This window comes from Callospermophilus lateralis (assembly GCF_048772815.1).
Source record: "Callospermophilus lateralis isolate mCalLat2 chromosome 11 unlocalized genomic scaffold, mCalLat2.hap1 SUPER_11_unloc_1, whole genome shotgun sequence".
NCBI classification, from domain to species: Eukaryota; Metazoa; Chordata; class Mammalia; order Rodentia; family Sciuridae; genus Callospermophilus; species Callospermophilus lateralis.
This window is the reverse complement of record NW_027510153.1, coordinates 1989310-2005707: the sequence shown is the minus strand read 5'-3', so window position 1 is coordinate 2005707 and position 16398 is coordinate 1989310. Positions and strand designations below refer to the sequence as shown.

The 16398-nt window shown below is 37.6% G+C and overlaps 1 pseudogene; it reads right to left on the bottom strand.

Annotated features, from left to right (window-relative positions):
* Positions 1-14553: 14553 nt before the first annotated feature.
* LOC143385970 (sprouty-related, EVH1 domain-containing protein 1 pseudogene) lies at positions 14554-15878 on the bottom strand (annotated as a pseudogene).
* Positions 15879-16398: the final 520 nt, after the last annotated feature.

The window sequence follows — 16398 nt, the reverse complement described above, 5'->3', positions numbered from 1 at the left end:
TTCATCATTTTTTTTCATTAATGATAACGATGAACATTTGCTTCATGTCTTATTTGTCAGCTTTTTGTCACTTTCACTAAAATACCCCAAAAGATCAACTTAGAGGATAAAATATTTATTTTGATCTCATGGTTTCAGAGGTTTAGTCCATAGTCACTCAACCCCATAGCTCTGGGCCCAAGGTGAGGAAAAATATTATGGTGGAAGGGCATGGCAGAGGAAAGCAGTTCAGTTTGTGAGCCTGGAAGATTGTGGAAATCATGAGATTTTGGGGGACACCTCATATTCTAATCATAACACATGCAATTATCAATATGTTCTAAAGTATCTTTCTATAAATGATCACTTTGATGCTTTTTTTGTTGGATGGTGAATTTTGGGTTGGTTCCATTGCAAGAATATTTGGAGTTTTCCTTTGAATTGTGCATCATTGTGCAGATTAGTGCACCAAGATTTATCCTAGTATCTCTGATGCAAGGACAGTGGACTAACTATAGAGATGCATGCTTGCATACACCTTCTCCATTCATTGCAATACATTGTGGTAGACTCAGAAAGAAGTCTACTGGGAGACTTGTAGTGGGAGCAATTTCTTGCCTTGCATTTGTACTGTACCCAATGCAGATGGGAGTTTGATTAATCTTTTGGGTGATGGTCAGAGCATTGATGATGCTGACAACAAAGAAGAATAATTAGGTTTCCCTTCAAACACAAAGAAAAGACTGATTTGTGCCACATGATGAGTTTTGGCCACCTAGGGACTTGAATGTTTGAGTTTCCTGAGCCACTGCTGATTTTAGAAGTCCCTCCTGCTGAAGGAATATCTTTACTTCCCAGGATGCAATCACAGGCAGGCCCTGACACAGCTAGAAAATCTGCTGACTGTAATCAGTGAGTCAACCAGCTGTTCCTAAAACAAGCTGACTGTCGATGTGCTCTCCTGCTCAAGTCAGACTCAATGTTGAAGAATAAGGAGTTCATTCAGTAATAGCGGAGCTGACTTTCCCCCCAGATCCAGAGGCGAAATTAAAGCAATACAACATTTTTGCCAGTTACATTCTGTTTGGAAAAGATAAATCATCCTCATGTTTGTACTCAAAGGCATCTAGTTAGAGGCACGATGATTTGCAGACTAATTTTGTCTGCAGGAATCACCTTTGACAGCAGATCAATATCAGTATATGTGTTTGCTCTGGTGAGGAAGAAAAAAAGCATACACTTTGCTGGTCAGGCAGGAGAAAGCTTGAGTTGCTACTTCTCAAATATATTATTGCAATGTTTTTGCCTAAGTCAAAAGGTCATATACCATAACATTTAAAATGCTAACAAAATCTTCATTAATGGTTTGTGTAAGCCCCAGTAATAACCTAACACAGTTGCTTACTCTTCCTTTAATCAGTTTCAAATGGGTTGAGATTGCAGTTTAAAGTGCATCTATTTCCTAGATTTCTTTCCCTTTATCTTTCTGGTTCTGGATGAAGGAGTCTGGAAGTAGGCAAGAAGGACTGAAGGAAGCCCCCCAAAAGCAGAGCCAGTGTCAAGGACATGAAATGAACTTCAGAGTCCTGGATTACTCACTGATTTATTTAGCTTTGGTGGCTAGAGAAGGATGCATGAAAAAATTTCTGTACACAAGAATCATCTTCAATAGCAGCATTTTTAGTGCAAGCTAAGGATAGAACTGATTGGTGGAAAATTTCATTGAACTTTAGATAAAAATGAAAGTGAGCAAGATTATTTCTATTCATTTTTATTATGAGAGTGAATATCATTGACCAATTAAAATATTGAATGCTTTTTTTTTAGGTTGGGGCCAGCATTACACATAATAAGATAACAAGTTCAAAGAAATTTATGCCCAAAGAATTCTTTAGTTGTCTTACTATTTTGCTTCCTCTGTTTCAGAGTGCTAGGCTCAATAAGGACAGAGCCATATTTTGTATTGTTTATCTTTCATGATTTTTCTCATTTGCTAACCATTTGTGTAGATCTGCAAATTATGTAAACTAGTCTGTCTTTTTGATTATACATGCAAAAACCACTGCTGCATGATTGTTAATTATTTTAATTGACCATTCCTGCTTTCTTCACTATGCTATTATCATGGGAGTGGATTAGTTATCTAGTGAGTTGGTTATCTTAGGAGTGGGTCAGTTATTATTGACAATGACTTTGTTATAAAGGTAAGCTCTCTTTCTCCCACATGCTTATTAGTTTTCTGTCATGGGATAAGGTAGCAAAAAGACCCTCACCTCGTGATGGCACTTTGATATTGGACTTCCCTGCCTCTAGACTATAAGAAATAAGTATATTTTAAAAATAAATTATCCAGTTTCTTTTTGTTTGTTTGTTTGTTATAACAGCACACACATGCGGACTCTCTGAAAGCCACTAAGCACTGTAAACTGACTATACCCCATTTCTAACTAGCTTCAAACCTGTGTTGTTAACTTCAGCCCGAGGGTGTCCTCTGAAGAGTGTGAAGAAGGACAGCATTTTCTAAGCCATCATAAAATGTGACAGCCATTCCAAAGGTAGCCAAGTGACAAGCCCTTAAAAGGGTTGAGAATGCACATTGGCTCTGAAAAATGACTGAAAATGGAACCAACAACAAAATAAGACCTGTTCCTAGGAGTCTTGTGGCTTTTTTCTGTCATGCCCTTATAGCTGTACTTATTTCTAGGATCTAAAACTTGGAAGCTTGTGTTCATGTTGTCCAATTTGATATCTCCCAGAAAAAGATGGAGTGTGGGGCAAGGAACTGGCATTTTTTTTTCCAAAGATGAAGTTTGCTCACTATGACAGCCCTTTCCCAGATCCATTTTAAAATTCTAAAGAGGATTTACCTATGTCTAGAACTACCTAGAAACTTCCTATAAGAGCTGATCAGTTGGCATTTGCCATGATGCTGAAGCAAAGTTATCAATCCTCTTTTGACATTTTCTTTGAGGTCAGTTGACCCAAGTGGTTGAAAGAATGAAGCTCTGCAGGGTCACTTAGATTCCAGGATGGCACTTGAACTGCAAGGGACATTCAGAGAAGTTCTACCATTTTCTTGATGAAGTTCTGGAGGTGTCAGCCGAGGCAACGTTGGATTCTCCGAGCATTTCTCCCTTTCATTAGCAGAGGTAATTGGAATTGACGGCAGAGCCACAAGTGATTGCTTTCCTGGCCTCTTGGCCACCCTGACTCCTTCCATCATCAAATTAATTGTAGCTCACGAGGCAATTGTTTAAATGGCAGGGAACATTTAGAACCTGAACAGAATGCCTGGGAGAAAGGTTGCAATGTGGAGAGGAGAATTAAAGAATTCACTAACTGGATCTATTCAGGTCAGAACCATTACATGACTCTTAAGAGACAAAGTACTGCAGGAGCTGGCCCAAGGAGCTGAATGAATGCCAGGGAGGAAGTCAGAAGAAGGCAGAGCCTTCAAGGGCAGTTGCAGTACCAGAAGAGGTCATAACTACAGCAGCTGTAAAGATAAAAATGCAATGTTGAAGCAGATGTGTAAATTACTTTATGTTGTAAATTGGTGGTGGTTGTCATTCTTAATATTATTTGGCTTTGATGTTGTTTGGGAGAGTGTGGAGCTGGGACTTATAGAGACTTAGAGCAATGTTTTTAAAAAATATTCTTCAAGGAACATTAATTCAGTTGGAAGTTAATAGGCATTAAGAGAAAAAGAAATGAGATATGTTGGTCAAATAATTCTGGGAATTTTGACTGTCAAATAACCATGTGTTTCTCAAACCTTCAATATATATTTATGGGATTGAAATCCATGAGGTTTGTGTATCAGATGCAGGGTTTCCCCAAATTATCAGAGCATGAAACTAATCACAGCAGACCATCTCTACACAGTTAGTCTTAAGGAGAACAAATTTGAGGGGATGTTGGTCTAATGCATGTAATACTATCTTGAAAATCAAGCTGGAGAGAAGTACTCAATTCTGATATGGATATTTTAGCCAGTAAGAAAAGGGTAAAGAAGGTCAGAAAAAATGGATATTTACCAACTTCAAAATTTTTCCCAATCCTGGATCCAGCACCAGTATTTAAAATAAAATACTAAAGTTATAAGAAAAAAAACTGAGGAATATAGTATATAAAAGCAGTGGTCAGTTAATCTCTGGATAAAAAGAGAGATTCAAATTTAAGTCCGGCATTTAGAAATTCTGGAACAATTAGATTGGGTTCTCTTGTTTCAAGATTATTTCTTAATGGGTTTGTGGGATATGTTTTGTGGCATTCATGAGGACTGGATGCCATTGTGGTGGAGGGGAGGTGATCAGTAATGTCATCTAGGCTTTCTAAGTTGTTATGGTTTGGATATGAGGTGTCGCCCAAAAGCTCAAGTGTGAGATAATGCAAGAAGGTTTGGAGGGGAAAGGATTGGGTTATGAAAGCCTTAACTTAATCAGTGAATTGATTCCTAATGGGATTAACTGAATGGGAAATGGAGGAAGGTGGGGTGTGCTGGAGGAAGTGGTTTGTTGAGGGCGTGGCTATGGAGTATATATTTTGTATCTGGAGAGTGGAGTCTCTTTCTCTCTGCTTCTTGATCATCACATGAACTGCTCTCCTTTGCCATACTCCTCCACCATGCTGTTCTGCCTCACCCGGAGCCCCAAGAGATGGAGCTGGCCTTCTATGACTAAGATCTCTGAAACTGTGAGCCCGCAAATAAACCTTTGCTTCTCTACAGTTGTTCTGGTTGGATGTTTCAGTCAGATTAGCAAAAAAGCTGACTAAAATGTAAGTCTTAAGGGGCTCCTCATTAAGCTGAATATGTTCCTGGTCCAATAGTTGCTGGGGGTGGAAGCTGAGGGAGTTCTGTGTGGTAAACTTGTTTTGAACAGTCTCTTTGAATTAGGAGAGGATTCTTGGCTGGAATTGTGGAAAAGACAGGAGAAATTATGGTCAGCTGTTTTCACATGTTGAGTTTTGGTGCTGACCAAAAGGTGCTTCCTTACTGGTTTGTGAGCTCAAAATTTCTCTAGATCTTGGTATTCTGATTGGAACTTGTACCAAATTTGTGTAGAAAGAATATATGGTACAGTGGAAAAAAACAAAACAAACTTTAGAAAGCCAGAGCCAATCTCTTTTCTATGCCACTAATTAGGACTTTGGAATACTACTCAATTTGTTTGTAGATTAGTTTTCTTGTCTCTAACGCAGGTATAATGATATGACCTGCTCTACTCTTCTCTCGTAGATAATCACTTTGTTTCTTAATTCAGCAAATATTTTTGAACACCTTATTTTGTCCTAGACACTCTTCTAGGCATGGGGGTTGGAGTACACCAACTGAATAAGATAGAGTTTAATGCTCTTCTGGGGAAGGTAGAGAGCACCTAAATAAATCTATAAGATAGTGAAGAGTTGTTATAAGAATATATAACAGTATTAGGTGAGAGAAAGGCACCCCAGAGGATATGAAGTTTTAAAGTAGGAGGCTGAGCCAATAAATACCTTTTAAAAATATTTTTTTCCATAATTTTCCATGGGAATTTATTTATAAGCTAATAAAAACTATAACTTATAGGTTTGTAGATTTTTGTTCCTGTCCTATATGATTACTTTTGTAAAAATGTTAGCGCATTATAGTTATACATAAAATGGGATTTATTTCAACTTAATCATATGGGCATGGAATATAATTTGCTCCATTTCAGTCCCCAGTACTTCCTCTTTCCCTCCCCTCATCTCTCCCCTTGTTCCCCTTCCTCTACATTACTGAAGTTCCTTCTATTTATTTTTTAATTGATGATTTATAGATATGCATAAATGTGAGATTCACTATTGTATACTCATGTATGTGCATACATCATTTGGTCAATTTCATTCCATAGTCCCTACCTTTTCTAATATCCCCTCCTCTGCTTTTATCACCTTCCTCTATGCTGCTGATCTCCCCTCTATTTTCATGCTCCCCCTTCCTCTTTATTTGCTCTAGCTTCTGCATAGGAGAGAAAACATTTGACTCTTGACTCTCTGAGTTTGGCTTATTTCACTTATGATTTTCTCCATTTCCATCCACTTATTAGCAAATATCATAATTTCATTCTTTATGGCTGAGTAAAACTCTATAGTGTATATATGCCACATTTTATTGATTCATTCATCTGTTGACAGGCACCTAGGCTGGCTGCATAACTTGACTATTATTATTCAAGTTCTAGAACTTAATTGTGCTGTTATAAACATTTATGTGGCTGTATCACTATAGTTTGATGATTTTAGTTCTTTTGGATAAACACCAAGGAGTGGAATATCTGGGCAATGTAATGAGTCTATTCTTATCTTTTGGAGGAATGTCCATACCACTTTCCAAAGAGGTTGTACTAATTTGCAGTCCCATCAACAGTGTGTGAGTATACCTTTTCTCCTATATCCTTGTCACATTTATTACTATTTATATTATTGATGATTTCTATTCTAATTAGAGTGAGAAGAAATCTCCATGTGGTTTTGATTTGCATTTCCCTAATTGCTAAGGATATTGAACACTCTTTCATATATTTGTTGTCCATTTATATTTCTTCTTTTGCCCATTTATTAATTAGGTTATTGGTGTAAGTTTTTTTAGTTCTATGTTTATTAATCTCCTATCATAGAATCACTTGCAAAGATTTTCTCCTATACGCATTCTTTTCACATTCTTGTTTCCTTTATTGTGCAGAAGTATTTTAATTTGATGCCATTACTATTTATTCTTGAGCTATAGGAGTCTCAGTAAGGAAATTATAACTCTGGCTAGAGTTTCAAGGACTGTGTTGAGCAGCAGTGGTGAGAGTGGACATCATTGTCTTATTCCTAATTTTAGAGAAAATGCTTTCAGTTTTTCTCTGTTCAGTATAATGCTGGCTTTGAGTTGCAACATACAGCCTTTGTGATGTTGAAGTAAGTTCTTTCTCCAGTGTTTTTCACATAAATGGGTGCTGGATTTTGTCAAAGGCCTTTTTTTTAATCTATTGAGATAATCATATGATTTTTTGTCCTTAATTTTATTTATATGGTGACTTATATTTATTGATTTGCACATGTTGAATCACCCTTGTGTCCCTGGAATGGAACCTACTTAATCATGATATATTATTTCTAAATGTGTGTTTTTATTTATTTATTGTTTTTTAATTTGTTCTAATTAGTTATACATGTATTTTGAATGTGGGTTTTCAGTATTTTATTAAGGATTTTTGTGACTATGTTCATTAGGGATACTGGTCTGTAGTTTTCCTTCCTTGATGTTTCTTTGTCTGGTTTTGCTATCAGGGTGATACTGGCTTTATAGAATGAATTTGGGAGTGTTCCATCCCTTTCTATTTCATGGAATAATTTGAGGAAGACTGGCATTAGTTCTTCTTTAAAAGTTTGGTGGAACTCAGCTTAGAATTCTCTTTGTTGGAAAGTTTTTAAATTACTGCTTCATTCTCATTGCTTGATATTGGTCTACTCAGGTTTTGCAAATCCTCATGATTCAACTTGGGTAGAGCCACATGGATCTAGAAATTTGTCAACATACTCTAGGCTTTCCTGTTTATTAGAGTATAAATTTTCAAAAGTTATTGATGATCCTTCATATTTCACAAATCTGTGGGTATTATTTCTCTTTTCATTTATAATTTTGTTGATTTGGGTCTTCTTTTGGTTAGTTTGTTAGGGGTTTATCAATCTTGTTTATCTTTTCAAGAATTCTTTGTTGCACTGATCATTTGTATTTTTTTTAAATTCTCAATTTCATTAATTTTTCTCTGATCTTAATTATTTCCTATATTCTACTGATTTTGTTCTTCCATTTCCAGGGCCTAGAGATGTAACATTCGATTATTCATTTAGGAACTTTTTTTTCTTTTTTTAAATTTGTTTTAATTAGTTACACATGACAGTACAATGATCTTGACATTTGAATCAGATGAGATATAATTTCTCATTTTCTGAGTTTACAGGTTGCAGAATCACATTGGTCATGCAGTCATGTATATACCCACAGCAATAATAATGCCTATTTTAATCTGCTGTCCTTCCATTCCCCTCTTCCCCTCCGCTCCCCTCCCATCACTTCTCTCTACCCAATCTAATGTGACACACTTCTTTTTTTCCCCCTCACATTGTCATACCTGAATTCTGTATAACGAAGGGGGTCTCATTCCCTCTTCCATGCAATTCCCACTCTCCTTCCCTTTCCCTCCCACCTTTTTTCCCTATCTAGAGGTAATCTTTTTCTCATGCTCTTCCTCCCTACCCCATTTTGAGTCACCTCCCTTATATCAGAGAAGACATTTGACATTTTTTTTTGTGGGGGAAGGAATTGGCTAACTTCACTTAGCATAATCAGCTCTAATGCCATTCGTTTCCCTGCAAATGCCATTATCTTGTTATTTTTTAGTGCTAGTAATATTCCATTGTGTATAAATGTCACATTTTTTTTTATCCATTGAAGGGCATCTAGGTTGGCTCCACAGTCTAGCTGTTGTGAATTGTGCTGCTATAAACATTGATGTGGCTGTGCCTGTAGTATGCCATTTTTAGGTCTTTTGAGTATAGTCTGAGAAGAGGAATAGCTGGGTCAAATGGTGGTTTCATTCCCAGTTTTCCAAGAAATCTCCATACTGCTTTCCAAATTGGCTGCACTAATTTGTAGTCCCACCAGAAATGTATGAGTGTACCTCACTCCCCCCCACCCCCACCCCCGCATCCTCGCCAGCTCTTGTTGTTGTTTGACTTCATAATGGCAACCTTTCTTACTGGAGTGAGATGGTATCTTAGAGTAGTTTTAATTTGCATTTTTCTGATTGCTAGCAATGGTGAGCATTTTTTCGTGCATCTAATAGAAGAAAAAGTAGGCCCTAATCTCCATCACATGGGGTTAGGTCCCAAGTTCCTTAATAAGACACCAATAGCACAAGAATTAAAACCAAGAATCAACAAATGGGATGAATTCAAACAAAAGAGTTTTTTCTCAGCAAGAGAAATAATATGTGAAGTGAATAGGGAGCCTACATCCTGGGATCCAGTGTGAAATATCTCATTGAATATGTTTTAAATGTCTGCCTTTTTCCATCTCTGCCCCTTGGTGTCCTCCTGAGCTATTCATAAAGAAAGTTCCTCATTGTGTCTCTTGGATTTTCCTCAGGGCTACTTATTTCTTTTCCACATGTTTTGATGCAAGCATTTTTTGAATCGTACCAGAAATGACCACCAGGAATCAGACCTCTTCTACAAGTGCTCTTTAAATGTTTCATGGACTAAAAACCTTGAAGTTTGAAGTTGTCCAGACAAGCCCCAGGAGTAACTGTCACTTTTATGCATGTGAAGGCAACAGAATCTGCCATGAAAACCCCCTGGACAATAACAATGACTGTGAGATGTGGTTGAGTGCTAGATGAATTCCTATTTAGGAGGGGTCCAAACATGAAAAAACTCACGTGTTACAATTGTCTGAATAATGATTAAATTTAAAGGATGAATGGGTTCCTTCAGGCTATTAAAACATCAGATACCAACTTACTGGTGTATTTCTAAAAGAAGCCATAGAATGGGGTTCAAAGTAAAAGCATCTACAGGTCAGTAATAGTGTTGCTCCTAGGACCTAAGAGACTATACCCACTGTGCCATTCACCCACAGGTTCATCCTCTCCTACTGAAGTCTTCTATCTAGTAGGACTTAAGCTGGGTTACTCAGGGGGCTGAACATCATTCTGACCCATCAGCCTATGGCATGGAAATTCTCCTGCTTCTGTGGGTTTCTGGTGGCCTGGGTGAACCAAGGCCACCATTGCAGTCCATGACATTTTAGCCTTATTCTAAGTTGGGAAGTGTTCCCACTCTGCAGGACAGGAGTGTGCTTGTTCCTCCTTCAGCCTTACATGTCACATGAGGACTGTGCTCTGCTATGGACCTCAGCACTATTGGCTAGATCTTACCATGTTACCTAACTCTTCCCAGTTCTCTCCTGGAGAACAAACTCCTTCCCTATTTGCTCCTTAGCAGATGGCTAATTGGCCACTTTTGTCCTCGTGTTCCATTACATGAACTTTGCCCACACGTTAAACACCAGTTATAGACACCTCTGTACTGCCTGGTCCTCTGGAGATTGTATGGGAGTTCTTGTTTTCCACAGGTCTTAATTGGTTTTCTTCAGCCTCACCTCACTATGATGCCCTGCCCTTCAGGACAGGTGAAGGCCTGCAAAAGCTGCAATGGGAACCCATCACTCAAGTCAAGATTTATTAGGGATACACATGGATGGAGCATAGAGACTTTCACAAATCTGGTGCCTTAAGGAGTTCTGTCTCTAGAGAAGAGCCACCTGAGGTTTTCAGAGAGTTCCAAAGTCAGGTTAAAATGAGAGAATGTCAAGACGGTGATGTTTTAAAGATTAACTTACATATTGAGTCGCCAGTGACTATTTAACTTCGTGTTCCTTGAGGAATTTATAACCATCACAAGTGGATTGTTAAACTGTGCTCCCTAAAGCCCATGGCTGGGAACTGTTAAGACTAAATTATTAACCAGAAGCCATATTTATAGAATGGATGAGATTCTAAAATCAGGTTTTCTGGAGTGTTTAATTAAAATGGCCTATTTAATTTTTCCCCATTTTTGCTTTGTTCCTTATATTATCATCTTAAATTAAAAATCTTAGCACTATGGTTTTATTTTATTAGACTTATATTTGTTTTACTTCATATCATTCATCAATTGCAGGAATAATTATGACCATTTGATCATCATTGCCATAGTTATATAGGACTTCTGCCATGTTTCAAAATATTCTACCTCCATATCTTTACATCTTATTGTGTATGTGACAGTCCTTTTCTTTGATATTTTTTTCCACATTTTGTATCCATGTATTACAGTTGTACATAATGGATTATTGTTAAACATTCATACATGTACACAATATTACAATATAATTTGGCCAATATTACTCTCCAGTACTTCCCCTCTCCCTCCCTGTCTCTCACCTCTTGGTCCCTTTCCTCTACTTCCTTAGATATTTTATAAAGGTGTTTTAGGATAGTTTTGGGGAAAATTTCACTTAACTGCTACCAAATACCCAACTAAATTATCAGGAATTAGACAGCATGAAATTATAGCTCATTCTCTGAGAAGTCACACAGACCCAGGTTTGGAAGTTAGTGCAAGTGACAGAATCTAGGCTCAGTTTCCAGCAGAGCCAGAATGCCTTTGGAGTGGGGAAAAGAAATAGCTTTTTAAATATTAATTTGTATTATTCCTTTCTTTACGTCAGTGGGCTCTGGTATAAGACTTGACAAATCCAAACAGAGCATGTAAGGAAGTCTTTTAAGTTAATTTAAAGAGTTTATTTTTCTCTTTCTTTTTTTGGAGTAGTGACATTGCCTTGCTTCTTCTTCATTTTCCTCCTCCTCTTTTTCTATTTGATTTTGTTTCACTTTTCTTCTGGTTCTGAGGGAAGCAAAATCCCTTCCAGTAGCTTTACCACATGGGCCTTTGAAGGACGATCGAGATTTCAACTATGGCAGTGACTATGATAGACTTCTTGGTTTGAACTGGCCCAAATACAAATTGGAAGATACATAAGAAAATCAATAGTCAGCTTCTTGTGTCACAAGTACCAGAAGGCAGTATGCAGAGGCCAGCTCAGCATTGCTGTTGCTCCTTTAATGATAGCTACTTGTTCTTCCTCAATCTCAGTCATTGTCTGCAGTCTATGTACTTTCCTGGAGAGTGTATTCAGTCTTTTTTTTTATCACCATAGTTTTTAATGAAGAAACTTGTTTAAAACTGTAAAGGAAAAAACGGGGATGGGACGGCAAAATCTTTGCAGCAAAGTGGTTAAACAAATTGAAAATATTAATGCACAAACATTAAAATATTAAAGCATATATGTGCATATAAAATACAGTACAGAACCAGGAGTTGCACTATACTGATTAGTGCTTAACAGAAGAAATGATTAAATTTGTTCTTCCCAGAAGTATATGCACAGTTCATTTCCACAGCATTTTTCTATATAGCTAGCAAGTTATTTTCTTCAGTCATTCACACCTCACTCAAACCTGAATTAAAAACTCAGTACTTACAAATATGAAAATTCATTCAAAAAGAGAACCATTATTTCCATTTCATCCATAAAAAGGAATTTTGAAAGTTAACAGTCTATTCTAGGAAACCAAGTTTAGCTGAAAACTTCAGGGATGAAGATCACCAGGTGTAGCAGCATTCAAATATATAAACAGTAAAAATAAGACTTAAAACTGCTGCTACAATGTCATGTTTTGGATTTAGTTCATCCAATTGATTTTTAGTACAAAATTAGAAATAACCTCTTCTTCATAACATACAGTTAACAATATAATTTTCTTCTTTTCAATGTGAAATAATACTTCAAGATGATCTATGTACACAATGTTGTCAGTTCAAGCTGTCATATAAATATAAATGCTTTCTTTTTTAAAAAAAAAGTATTTTACAGACAAGATAGTGTTATATACATTGTTCAGTTTGAAAGGGGGCAAAAGAAGAATGCTAACACAAGCTTAAGTTTGATATGTAAAACAAATGAGATATAAATGACATTTAAAACCTGCATAGAAAATGAGTTTCAAATGGTAGTGTGATTTTAATTTCTATCACCTCTAGTACTTCGAGCCATTAATTAAAAAAAAAAAAAAAGGCACACGTCTCAACTTTATTCCTGTAAGGGAATGTTCTTAAAGAATTTCTCATTTGGTTAGTTTTGATGTTTAAAAAAAAATGATCCTATGGTATTTTAAAATGGTATGTTGGAACACATATCCTACTACTTTGTAAATTAAACAGCAGTAATACAGTGTTCTGCAAAATAAATAAAATTTATATCTACAAGATATTTCATTCACAATAATGTTGGATTAAATACTTTCCTGGGATACATTAGCATAAATTTTAACAAAATAATTTTGTTTTCGGCCAGTTTAAATAAAAAAAAAATATAGCTGAGAAAGATCAGTGTTATATGAATAGTAAGTACTGAGGAGTAAGCTAAAACATTAGTAATGCAGCTGAACATATTTCGGTGTAGCAGAACAATAAATGGAGATTTCAAGAGGAAACTGTTTTACACCAACTATGCATTTACACTTTTTGCCTTGTAAAACGTTTGTTTTTGCAATATTATTTTTTGAAGGAGGAAATTCTGAAAGAAAACAACTTGCTGGTTGAATACCACAAAAAAAAAAAAAAACAACCAAAACCCTTAAATTTTCTGTTTACTCAGTCTCTTTTTATATAAAAATAAGGGTTAAGTTCCCATCAGAACATTAGACAATTACATCTGTGCTGGGAGCCATCAGCCAAGTAGGTATGACAAATTCCTTGCCAGCTTACTCCCATGCTGTCTAGTGGAAGGACTTCTGAAAGGTGACCTTGCTCAAGGACCAGGGCAGGATCCGTGTTTAGGGTGTTCCCCCTTTAGAATAGGGCGGTTTAGCATAATAGGAGATTAGGGTGTTCCCCCTTTAGAATAGGGCAGTTTAGCATAATAGGAGATTAGGGTGTTCCCCCTTTAGAATAGGGCGTATCCTGCTGCTGAGTTCCTCTTGAGTGCTTAGGGTCAGACAGTATATTTTGGGAGACAGAAGCCCATGCGGAGTGGATTTGGGCAGAGAACGTGGATTCCCCCAGAGCATGTTTGTAGACGGCCGGTGTGAGTTCGGGAATAAAGAATTGCTGTTTGAATCTACAAGCTGTGTGGAGACTCGTGATTTGTGCCCAGCCAGAGACTGCGGCACATCTGTACTTTAAAAAAATGTTGGTCACACAAGGCTATTAGAATATCTTAAAGGTTTTTAGATTACCAGAATGTACAGATATAACTCAATATAAATTGTAGCCAAAGATAAACAAGGATGAAAATATCAATCATTCACATGGAATAAAAATGTTATTAACTAGATGAGTTAAATATTTAAAATATATGGAATGTGACAGTAGATAAATGTGTATCTACTTCAGAATTAGGAAGGGCAAGAAAGGTTTAATATGTAATAATTCATACCTTACATTTAGTTAAATATAAACATTTTGTTATTTATACATAAAACTGCTTTCAGAAAAACAACTAATAAATGATTTAGTTGCAATTATTTTACTTCTTATAATTCCCAAGTGTTAAATTTTCTTAGATTGAAATCAACTGTCCCCTAGTGCATTTTTATTTTTAGTTCATGAATTCAAACCTTTAAATTCCCATCACCTAATGCATAAATATACAAAATGCCAAAAATTAATCCCTTTTTGTTGGATCATATTTATGCTGACTTTTTATAGTCAATAGCCAAAAATGATTTCCTTCTGCAAATACTCTACAACCTGTAATGAAACATGCCATGCACTCAAGGAAAAAAATGCATGGCTAGCATCTGTGAAATGCCAAGAACTGACGAGTTCTGCTTCTTCCACGTGTGGCCCCAGTGATACCAGGCAAGATTCCATATTGCTTGCCAAAAGCTTCCACAAAACCAAGTTAGCTAATTCCTGGAAACAAAGATTTTAAGCTCCTTTTGGCACTGGATCATTTCATCCAGCAGTTTTATGTTTCCCACCACAGCACCCACACGCCTCACCACAGCGATGGCACATTCTCAAAGGGACGTAGCAGCACATACATGGTACAATGAAAGACAAAGCTACCAGGGCTAACCATCGTAAGCAGAACTTGTCATCACTAGTGTCACATGAACAGGGATCAGAAAAATTTCCCTCTGAGTCTGACATACAATGATACAACATGCTCTGTGCACACAGCATACAACTAACTTGATATATGCATCTTTTAATAGGATCTGGAGCATCCTGACATTTTCCCCTGACATTTTCTTCATGATTAAACCTTTCCTGGCAGTATACGCAGCGAGAACGTTCACCATCCTCTTTTCTTCGTTTTGACTTCTTAATTTTTAATGAGGAAGAAGGCTGTGTCTTAAATACCACAGAGTCTTTGAATGAACTTAACTTAGTCTCATCCCCACAAGAGTAGAGATAGTCTGACTTTTTACTGTCTGGTTTAGGAAAGTGAATATTGGAGTCAGTATCATCTCTCTCCAAGTCATTTTTCCACATGTCAGGATGTCTGTAGTCTACATACCGACATATTAAGATATCTCGAGGGTTTATTCTGACAATCTCATCCTCATCTTGAAAGCTGACATGTCTGATTGATTTCAAAGGGACCCTGTTTTGGGACTTTAAGCTTCCACATTCCTTGGGTATTTGCCGCTGTACATATTCCACACTTCTGCTCTGAATGTCTAGGCCTAGCTGTCCAAATGTTATCTGATTGGTTTCGCTTTGCATGTAGACTCTTCTGGCATTCAAATCTTCAAAGGGAGATGGTCTTATATTTGAGCCCCTGTAAGGGTCACTGGTAACAACTGTCTCTTGCTGGAAAAGGTGATCTTTCACTAGAGAACTGGAAGTATCCTCTTCAGTTGCTTGTAAGTCATCAGCTTCATTTTTCAATGCTGGACATCCTTGAGAAATATCCTCGATGGCTCTTGGAATGCCTCTATCAAAAGCCCTAGCATCAGCTGGACTTTGAAAGGTAAGGCCAAATTTCTTGTCATCAATCTTCCAGTGGTGAAATGTTGGAGTGACCTTATTATAAATAAGGTCTTTTTTAAGCATACATTCCAAAACCACCATTTTGTTCCTGAGTCGCTCTCCATGGATAAAAAAGCACAGCCATTCTCTTCCTGATGAGGGACTTTGAAGACAGTGACGCTGCTTAGTCCACTCCCTCCAAGGGGTAACCATCCACCACTTGAGTCATCTCAGGTCATCACCATCGCTCGCAATCGTGCATAACTATTATGGTTGTCAGAAGTCGCCTTCTCCTCGCTCATCTTTCCCTCACTGTGATCCGATCCGGAGGTGGAGGAGCAACAGCAGGCTGGATAGTAGCAGCAGCACCAAGGGGCAGCAGGCAGCGGCAGCGGGGGGGGGGGGGGGGGGAGGCGGGGGCAGCGGCTCAGGGGCCTCACCATGGTGGATGCCTCACCCAGAAGGGTGCCTCCCCCAGTCGGAACCCGGGCCACCCCCGCAGGGGGGGGTGGCAGCAGGAATCTTTGCTGTGGCGACCCCAGCCTCTTCCCTCGCCTCAGCGCCCGCCCAGGGAGATCCTGAGAGGCCGGGTGGAAAAGGGAAAATGGACTACAAATTCGTATTCAGTCTTTTTATTCTGTCTACTATGTGCATTCATCTCTCATTTTTCACTTGTTTACCTCTTTATTGTGCACTCTGGGAGATGCCTATAGACATAATTTTCAGTGCATGCTCTGAAAAGCATCAGGTCTGCAAACAAGAAGGCCTGCATATCCTAACACCAGGAGAACATGGGGTTCATTATACTTTCATTTTCAGACT